A 10,879-nucleotide genomic window follows, 5' to 3' on the forward strand; every position below is an offset into this window, starting at 1 on the left:
TTGAATTAAATGAAAAGTGCTTGTGGGATTGGAAATATTTATTTTCACAATTTCCTGATTTATTGCTGCTCAGGGATTGAAACACACAGCAGCTGTGAGAAGCGCTGCTTGTTTCATTAATGGGAGAGATGGCGAGTCGATGAGAGCGTTTGAACCGATGATCCATCGATCGATCGATCGATTGATCGATCGACGGCGGCAGATTGAATAATTAAACATCAGTCTTGACAACTTAAAAGTCTGCATGGCTCCTATTGAGATGAAGAGGAGGAGGAGGAGTGATGAAGATCCTGCCCGCTGCAGAGACTGAACACCCAATACACACTACATGACGGTCAGGGAAACACACACACACACACACACACACACACACACACACACACACACACACACACCCGCACACACACAGACACACAAAAACAGATTTGTCCACCTTCTCTCCCAATTAATGGCTCTACTCCCGGTCTAATTCAGCCTGTGTGTGTGTGTGTGTGTGTGTGTGTGTGTGTGTGTGTGTGTGTGTGTGTGTGTGTGTGTGTGTGTTCCTGGCTGTGAGGGTCACTCAATCAGCCTGCTAGTTTGCAGATCTGATGTATGGCGTCTAAATCTGTGGCTGCTGGATGTTTTTGTTGAAATTTTCTCCTTTATCAACCAACTAACAATCTCATGTATCACTGCCCTTCCCCCCCACCCCCCCACCACCCAACACACACACACACACCCTTCCTCCAACTGCCACAATCCCCTTTAGCTTCATTTGCTTGTGTGTTTGTTGGTGCCCCCTGCAGTTGTGATGCGGCTCTAAAATTTTGTCTCCCAAGCAACTTTTTTCCTTTTTGGATGTTTGGCAGCGAGGCCGTAAACCACACTGGTCCTGCAACTGGTCCTGCAGCTCCTCCAGCAGCTCCTCCTGTAGCTGGTCCTGCAGCTCCTCCTGCAGCTGGTCCTGCAGCTGGTCCTGCAGCTCGTCCAGCAGCTCCTCCAGCAGCTCCTCCAGCAGCTGGTCCTGCAGCTCGTCCTGCAGCTCGTCCAGCAGCTCGTCCTGCAGCTCGTCCTGCAGCTCGTCCAGCAGCTCCTCCAGCAGCTCCTCCAGCAGCTCGTCCTGCAGCTCGTCCTGCAGCTCGTCCAGCAGCTCGTCCTGCAGCTCGTCCTGCAGCTCGTCCAGCAGCTCCTCCAGCAGCTCCTCCAGCAGCTCCTCCAGCAGCTCATCCTGCAGCTCATCCTGCAGCTCGGCCAGCAGCTCGTCCTGCAGCTCGTCCAGCAGCTCGTCCTGCAGCTCGTCCTGCAGCTCGTCCAGCAGCTCGTCCTGCAGCTCGTCCTGCAGCTCGTCCAGCAGCTCGTCCTGCAGCTCGTCCTGCAGCTCGTCCAGCAGCTCGTCCAGCAGCTCCTCCAGCAGCTCCTCCTGCAGCTCGTCCTGCAGCTCGGGCCAGCAGCTGGTCCTGCAGCTGGTCCAGCAGCTCGTCCTGCAGCTCGTCCTGCAGCTCGTCCAGCAGCTCGTCCTGCAGCTCGTCCTGCAGCTCGTCCAGCAGCTCGTCCAGCAGCTCGTCCAGTCTCTCGTCCTGCAGCTCCTCCAGCAGCTCCTCCTGCAGCTCGTCCAGTCGCGTCGGTGCAGTTAACAACCACCAGCGGCCATGTTCATCACTGCTGCTGCTCCGGCTCCATCACTGCTGCTGCTTCTGCTGCAGCAGCAGGAGAGAACGGTTCCACTCGGCTGCCATATTGTAAAGTGGCGTCGTTAGCGGTTAGCGGAGCCCATTAGCGGCTAACGGCTGCGTTGCGAAGAAGCATTGCGCCGGGGCGGAGAGCCGTCAGCAGCAGTTGCAGCAGCAGACGCAGTGCAAAGAGAAGAATTAAAAAGAGGAAGACGAAGAAAGAAGAAACAAACTGTTTACATATCTGAAAGTTTTAAACAATCAGAGTTTGTAAATGGCTTGATGAATAAGAGAAGTGGTGGAGTGGTTCATGTGTGACTCGTTATCCCTCCATCCCTCCATCCCTCCATCCCTCCATTCCGTGGACGTTATTCCCGTCATGTCCCGGACTGAGTGACTCTCCGCTCCCTCGGTCGGACGGGCCTGAGCCGTCTGGACGGACGGACGGACGAACGGTGGCTCTGCTTGACCAATCGGAGGTAAATATATTGCAGACAGCCCATTTGTTGCGGACCGGCCGTGATGCATGCTTGTGCAGCCAGCAGCACATTTTGAGCAGGCGGCTGTGAGTAATGGACGCTCCGGCCCGTCCACTCCTCTGCTGTTTTTATTATCGTCTCCCTCATAGTTTTCATTTTTCACATGAGCACGAGAGAGACGGAGCACCGGCTTCCTCTGAGTGTCTTCTTCTCCTCCAGGAGGCCCCACACCTCCCTCCCTCCACTCACTCCATCATCTTCCATCAGCCCTCCCTCCCTCCCCTCCTTGCTTCTCTTAGCCGCACTAAGAGATTTTGTTGGATGCCAGGAAGAGACAAAGAAGGCTTTATCAACAGACAGCGCAATAATTCAGCTTGGGACGGCTTCACAATCATTTTTCATCCATCCATCACTGTGCTGTCCAGCCTCTGCGGCGAGGAGGCCTTTTTACATTGAAGGTGTGTGTGTGTGTGTGTGTGTGTGTGTGTGTGTGTGTGTGTGTGTGTGTGTGTGTAATGGAAATTCCCATGTGGACTCTTGTTATTCAGACTAAAAGATCTCAGATCAGAAAAGGCAATGAACACGAGAGCTTCAAATCAAAGATTTATTCTCTCTGTTCCACTGTACACTGGTACCTGTCCCCCCCCCCCCCCCCCCACTCCCCCCCCCCCACATCCCCATCCCCACCCCCCACCCCGTTTTGACATTTGGAAGATCCCAGTTGAGCTGTGTGGAATAGTAAATATTATAAATTAAGAGAAAATCTGCTGTGGTTGTTTTTATGCAGTGAGTGCAGGACACTGACCCAAAACCCCTCCCACACACACACACACACACACACACACACACACACACACACTGAGGAGAAACACGTCTGATCAAACACTGACTTCAGGTTCAAGTGGATTCCACCTTTTTTCTTTGAAGATGATTCACTAAGTAGCTAAAATTATCTGCTGCTGCTGCTGCTGCTGCTGCTGCTGCTGCTGCTGCTGCTGCTGCTGCTGCTGCTGCCCTGGAGACACACGGCTGGTTTGCATGGAGGCACTTCATGGCCTCCTAATGGCTCCTCTTAATTCCACTGACAGTTTTACTGCTGCTGAATTATGTGGCTGCATCCAAGAAGCTGCTGGGACGCCCACTGGCTGCATTAACGCTGCTCCTGCTGCTCCTCCTGCTGGTTCTCCTCCTCCTGCTCCTCCTCCTGCTGCTCCTCCCCCTGCTCCTCTTCCTCCTCCTGCTGCTCCTCCTGCTGGTTCTCCTCCTCCTGCTCCTCCTCCTGCTGCTCCTCCTGCTCCTCCTCCTGCTCCTGCTCCTCCTCCTGCTGCTGGTTCTCCTCCTCCTGCTGCTCCTCCTTCTCCTCCTGCTGCTGCTCCTGCTCCTCCCCCTGCTCCTGCTGCTGCTGTTCCTCCTCCTATTTCCACTATAATAAATGTGATTCCTGCTTGGTTGCTAACCTGCCCCCCCCCCCTCTTGCGGCCCCTCATTCCCCCACCAGTATCCTGGTCCTGCTGGTCCTGCTGGTGCTGCTGCTGGTCATCCATCTCTGTCACGCCACTAAGATGATCAGGCCAATTAAAGCCCAGAATCGTTTTCCCTCAGCCGTCCACACGAGCCGTTGCCACAAATGTGAATGAGACCCTCGGCCCCCCAGAGACCCCCCCGCCCAGGCGTGAGCACCAGGACAGGTGAGAGAGGGAGAGAGGGGGGGGGGGTTGTAACTTTTAACCTCCACTGATCACCGATGGCCTTGACAAGGGGGGTGGGGGGGGGGTGGTGGCTCGTACACACACACACACACATGTTCAAGGCTGCTCTCAGTGTGATAGGAGGTGCAGTGATGAGACAGCGTCACTGATGAGACACTCAGGTGACCTTGACCTCCGACCTCTGCTTAACTGGCAAGAGCCTCAGTTTGAAGCTCAGCAGGCAGCGAGCGCTGCAGGCGAGATGGCCACCGGTCAGACTGGAGGTCCACTGGGACGGCACAACACCAGCAGTCACATGGTTTACAATCTGCTTCCTGACCATCATTTGCTGCTAAACAAATTACAGTTGTCCAGTGGAGACTCTTGGAAACCTGGAAGTGAGCAGCAGCAGCAGCAGCAGCAGCAGCAGCAGCAGCGGTGGCAGCAGCAGCAGCAGCAGCAGCAGCAGCAGCAGCAGCAGCGGTGGCAGCAGCAGCAGCAGACTGACACACATCAGACAAACCGTGATTTGATTGGCAACAGTGTTCATCTGCCAGTGTCAGGGCAGCTAACTGACTGACTGACTTACTGACTGATCATCGTCAACCAGCAAAAGGCTTCATTCACCAGGTGACGCCCCTTGTGATGTCATCACCAGATTGAACACCAGGCAGCCATCATAGCGGAGAGTGTGTGTGTGTGTGTGTGTGTGTGTGTGTGTGTGTGTGTAGGTGGACAGCTACACACAGTGTGTAGGAGGCTGTTAACACACTGACCCTCCGTCACTGGAGGTGACCTGCAGTTCAGCCCTGCTGGATCTGTTTCCCCAGAGCTGATCGACTGGTGGGACGCAGGAGGACAAGGGAACCAGCAGAACATCAGGTTTAGCTGAGACTCAGTGAGACCCAGTGAGACCTGCTGAGACCCAGTGAGACCCGCTGAGACCCAGTGAGACCCAGTGAGACACGCTGAGACCCAGTGAGACCCGCTAAGACCCAGTGAGACCCAGTGAGACACGCTGAGACCCAGTGAGACCCAGTGAGACCCGCTGAGACCCGCTGAGACCCAGTGAGACCCAGTGAGACCCGCTAAGACCCAGTGAGACCCGCTGAGACCTGCTGAGACCCAGTGAGACCTGCTGAGACCCAGTGAGACCCGCTGAGACACGCTGAGACCCAGTGAGACCCGCTGAGACCCAGTGAGACCCAGTGAGACCCGCTAAGACCCAGTGAGACCCGCTAAGACCCAGTGAGACCCGCTGAGACCTGCTGAGACCCAGTGAGACCCGCTGAGACCCAGTGAGACCCAGTGAGACACGCTGAGACCCAGTGAGACCCAGTGAGACCCGCTGAGACCCGCTGAGACCCAGTGAGACCCAGTGAGACCCGCTAAGACCCAGTGAGACCCGCTGAGACCCAGTGAGACCCAGTGAGACACGCTGAGACCCAGTGAGACCCGCTGAGACACGCTGAGACCCAGTGAGACCCAGTGAGACCCAGTGAGACTCAGTGAGACACGCTGAGACACGCTGAGACCCAGTGAGACCCAGTGAGACCCAGTGAGACACGCTGAGACCCAGTGAGACCCAGTGAGACTCAGTGAGACCCAGTGAGACACGCTGAGACCCAGTGAGACCTGCTAAGACTCAGTGAGACCCAGTGAGGCACGCTGAGACCCAGTGAGACCCAGTGAGACCCGCTGAGAGCCGCTGAGAGTCGCTGAGTTCGGTCAGAAGAGTAACGAGCGCCGCAGCCTCGGCGTGACAATAATCTGCTGCTAACTTCATAAACGGCCTGGACGCCAGCAGGCCGCTGCACGCCGTCAATATGTTCCGCTTAATGAAGGTCCCCTCGGCTCAAACGCTGCTCAAACAGAAACAAATAATAAAGGAGTGGAAGCCCACGTCGACTCCGCCCAGGCTGCTCCGCGTTAGCGCCGCGCTAACGTTGACTTATGGACGAGGGAGCGCGGCGCCAAATCCATAATGAGCCTCCTTTTGTTGCCCTCCTTGTTGTTGCAAATGTAATTATGAAAGATGAAACACAGCCTTCAATGAGATGGCTGTTAAAATAGCATAATTAATTTGGGCTTTTGCGAGAACAATCCCCGCTTTTACGGAGCCCCGCGTCGGCCGTGAAATTAATTAAGTGTGCCAGGATTTATGGGCCGGCGCTCGGAAACGAAGAGAATTAATCGCGGGCCGAAGACGGATGGCGGCTGGAAAATGATGATGCGCGGGACCGAGGGTGGCGCTGGTGGGAGGGGCCGGCGTTTAACTGCTTTAGGGGGCGCTCTAGGAGGGGGAGAGCAGGCTTTGACACAATTACACCCCCTGACAGCAGCTGCGTGCCAGTGGTGGGATGCTGCAGTACTTTGGGGTGGGGGGTGCAGCTGGTTGTTTGGTGTTGTTTTTGGTTTTTTGATATTTTGGGGGTTTTCTTTCACAAACACTTACGTTGCACTTTATTTTCTGCCTGTAAAAGTTAGAATGTAAGCTGAGAAGAAACGTTGAATACAAGAGGGTCCGGAGGGGGGGTGGGGTCGGACCCCCGATCAACCCATGAGACCGCCTCAAAGCCTCGAAGCCTCAAAGCAACATTTTCTCACTAATGGTCACTAAGATCATCTCGGCTAATATTACAATTTTAAAAAAAAATCATTCTTGGTGGTTTGGATTTGGTTCCGGGCCTGGGACCTTTCTGTGTGTGCATGTTCTCCATGTGTCTGCATGGGTTCTCCAGGTTCTCCAGGTTCTCCAGATTCTCCATGTCCGGCTTCTTCCCACGGACCCTAAACATGCATGTGAGGTGAATTGGAATCTGTGAATGGTTGTGTGTCTCCCTGTGTCTCCCTGTGTCTCCCTGTGTCCGCTGGTCCCGGGTGTCACCCTGCCTTCACCCAGTGGCAGCTGGGAGGGGCTCCAGCAGAGCACAGCTGGGAGGGGCTCCAGCAGACCCCCAGGAGGTCGTGGGGATTGAAAATGGATGGATGGATTGAACACAGTTTTCTGTCAATATCTGTATATTCTCATATATGGGGCTGGGGGTCCCAAATGTCGAGGGGTATTTCTGGTCATGTGACCTCACGTTTTCTCGTTCTGAGATGGAAATGGAGAAAAAGTGGAATCAACGACTGAAGTTGTGCTGCTGTTGAAAGTGGACGGCGCTGGATTGAGGAGAAGCTCCTGCGCTTTACTGAGCATCGTGGAGAGCAGAGTTTCCCTCTGAGTCTGAGAGAGAGGCCTTTGACCTTTGAACTCCATGTGAGGGTGAATACAGTGTTCCCTGTTACTGCTAAGAAAGTTGACAATGCCACACAGAGAAGCCAAAGTGCAGCAGTACAAAGTCAGTTTACAAGTAGCAAGTTGGTGCTGCTTCTTATGAATATTTCATTTTATTTCTTTAATTCTGATCATTTTCCTTCTTTGGCACCGTATTGTTCCTGTAATGATGCAGATTTCCCCACTGGGGGATAAAAAAAAATCATTCTATTCTGTTCTGTTCTACAAAGTTTCAAACATGAGAAAAGTTGCCACAGAAAATGTCTTCATCCTACGCTGCCCCACTTTTCATATGTGGAAGCAAAATGATGCTAATAATCATGCTAATAATGATGCTAATAATGATAATAATAATGATGATAGTAATGACAATAATAACTCCAGGCTGATCACATGATTTGCGACATGACAAACTTGATAAAACACAGATTGTCAACACTGACCTCCCAGAGCATCCAAACACACCCTCCCCTCCCTCCTGGTGCCCTTCACCAAGTCTCTTCCACTGTGTGTGTGTGTGTGTGTGTGTGTGTGTTGTAATAATGGAAGGCTAATTACCCACCTCCCATGTCCCTGGACAGCGCCACAATGTCTGGGTGAGGTCTGTGTGTGGGATGGTTCATGGTGGTAATTACCTTGATACACACACACACACACACACACACACACACACGTTCTCACACATACTTGCTCACATGCAGACAAGATAAATGAAGGCTGCTGCTGTGTGTTGTTGGACAGGTACTGGGGGAGTCGGGGTCTCCAGAGCTCGTCCACTCTGATAATGATGTGTGTGTGTGTGTGTGTGTGTGTGTGTGTGCGCGCGGCAGTTTTGTGTGAGCCGAGGAGGAGGAGGAGGAGAAGGAGGAGCTCTGGGCCCAAATTGCTGTCTCTTGTCTCATTGTCAGAGTGATTATGAAATATTGTTTAATTTACGGGCTGTTAGAGTCTTGTGTGATTTTGATGAATCGGACCTTTTATTTCTTCATTCCTTTATTGTCTGGTGGTTTGCTGTCGTGCACTGCAGTGTGTTGGCAACCGTGTGTGTTAGCGCTTCACCTGCAGCGCTGGAGTGAGTGTGTGTGTGTGCACGCGTGTGTGTGTGTGTGTGTGTGCAGCAGATATACACGGTGGCCGTGTTGTGACACATTTTTATGAGGCCAAATATTTGTTTTATTCTGCCATCATCAAGCTGCTGCTGTTCTCTTCAAGTCATTTCAAGAGGAACCTTGAAACTGCACTTTGGATTTCTGTCCATGTTATTATCGCAAACTACAGTGGGTGCTTCATCTGAATGTATATAGTTTCACACTAATGCAAATGATCCTTTACACGGGAGTGAGTCAAATCTCCAGAGGCCAAAAAAATGGAAACCAAAATGTGTTTTTGAGTCACTTCATGCTTGCAGTGATGTCACTTCATGCCACGACCTGTGTCAAAGAAGCCAGAGAGCTTACACAGCTGTAAAATCACTGAAAAAACAAAACACATCACAGTTGTATTCATCACAGTCTGTGCAGTTTGAGCTTTTGGTTTCATGCTTAAATGAATTCGCACACAGATGTTGAAACAAAAGTGAATCAAAGTTTTGCCTCCTGTGCAAACTACTGACAAACCTCTCACCTGGATCATAGGAAAAAGATTTGCTTCAATGTTCAAATGTGATTGGTCTGCATTGTGAGACAAGCAGCACATTGTGAGCGTGCGAGAGGGGAAGTGGAGTTTGGTTTTACAGTGTGAACGGAGACTGAGAACCTCTGCGAGTTTGTTTGTGTACGAGGAGGGCAGTCAGCGCAGCGTGAGGAGGCCGGAGCCACTCTAGTTGATTATAGCGCCACCGACAGTGACCCAGGGAAAACACAGCCACTCTCTCTCCTCTTCATTGAATTAAACACCTTTTATGGGGCAAATCGATGGGAAGGGGGGGGGGGGGTAAAGGGAGAGAAAATCAAGTGTTATGATATGTGGAAGTGAAATCAGTCCCAGTTGACACACACACACACACACACACACAGTGTCAGGGAGCCTCCCACAGACAGGTGAAAGGTCTGATGTGATGTTGTAATTCAGGTAAATCAATGCTTTTAAAGCAGTGCAGTGCCACGGCTGCTAATGAAATACTGTCACAACAGAGCCACACAGCCAGAATATGTCCCACAGTCCAGTCAATCATCATCACAGGGCGAGGCTGAGACAGTGCACTGACTGACTGACTGACTGACTGACTGGCTGACTGAATGACTGACTGACTGGCTGACTGAGAGGGGCGGCCGATAAACCATGCTTTCATTTCAAAGCTGAAGACACAACCTCTTAAAATCATCACTTGATAAATACACTTTCTAGAGCCTCTAACCCAACAGCAGCAGCAGCAGCAGCAGCAGCAGCCTGGTATCTGCAACAAACCTCAGCCAAAGGTCGATGCACAATACTGGATTCTCTACATTCTGTCAGCTTTATTTGCAAACGCACTCGCAGCATTTGATGTTATTAAAATGTCACTGCACTGCAACTCTGTGAAATACGCCTTCATCCAAGCACCCGAAATACCCTTTTTGTGGTATGCCCACTTTTATAGATATTGAATTGGTTCCATCAGGGGTCTATCTATCTATCTATCTATCTATCTATCTATCTATCTATCTATCTATCTATCTATCTATCTATCTATCTGTCTGTCTGTCTGTCTGTCTGTCTGTCTGTCTATCTATCTATCTATCTATCTATCTATCTATCTATCTATCTGTCTGTCTGTCTGTCTGTCTGTCTGTCTAGAACAACCAACTCAAATGTCAAGGTGCTGGTTCCACACTGGTCCCTACTGGGAAGGCTTGAGGTTGGACTTTTCAAGATATGGGTTCCTGGTTCCCTACAAGGTTCTAGAGAGCCATGAAGAACAGTTGGTGTTTGGCAGGACCACTCGCCCTCCAGTTAAAGTCTGTATATCACCTTTCCAATCACCAATCTCACTGGTGACAGCTGATCCTGGGGCAGTGACATCATTCCCACCACACTGGCATGATCAATACCTTCGGGCCGATCAGCAGGCCGTCCTCACCGGCCCGGATCGTCATGGACCTGATCTGGGTGGAGGAGCCGGGCCGATGACCTCACCCCCACCCAACCAACCCGCTCCTAATTTAACTCCTGCTTCGTTATGATTACATCAGTCACCAACTGCAGCCGACCTCTGACCCCCCCACAAACCACGGCGGCAGCTCCATCGTCTGGCGAGAGCCAATCAACGTGTCTGTCAACATGGGCCAAAGCAATTAAAGTATCTAATGAGCGTCTTGTATAACACTAACACGGCCATTAAAGAGCGTTTAAAGAGGGCGGAGGGTGGAGGGCGGAGGGCTGCGGGTGATGGTGTCATGGCTTATTAGTATTCAAGCGGCGTTTGGTTTCCATTAAGGCGGCGTGTGTGAGTGCTTCAGGTGTCTCGGTGGATCTGAACGCCGCTGACGTGATGATTTGATCATTCGCTCAATCGGGAGTTTGTAAAGAGCCAACAACAAAAGATGAACATGAAAAATTAATAAATAAATTGTCGGTGGAATGTGTTTTCTTTTGGAAAACAGAGACTCGACCGTATTACACAAGCACTCAGTTTAATACCAGCGCAGCACCGCTGAGGGCCCGCCGGGCCCAAGGCGCTACTCTCTTTTATTAGTCATTCACTGGGATTATGGACACATTGCTTCCATTACTGCAGACAGAGAAGCTGGAGCCCGAGGGGGCGGTGGGGGGGGCTATCTCAGTCTTACACACACACACACA

The sequence above is a fragment of the Nelusetta ayraudi genome, unplaced genomic scaffold, assembly GCF_046127955.1.
Source record: "Nelusetta ayraudi isolate G7.1 ecotype Tasmania unplaced genomic scaffold, CSIRO-AGI_Nayr_v1 ptg000019l, whole genome shotgun sequence".
In the NCBI taxonomy this organism is placed as follows: Eukaryota; Metazoa; Chordata; class Actinopteri; order Tetraodontiformes; family Monacanthidae; genus Nelusetta; species Nelusetta ayraudi.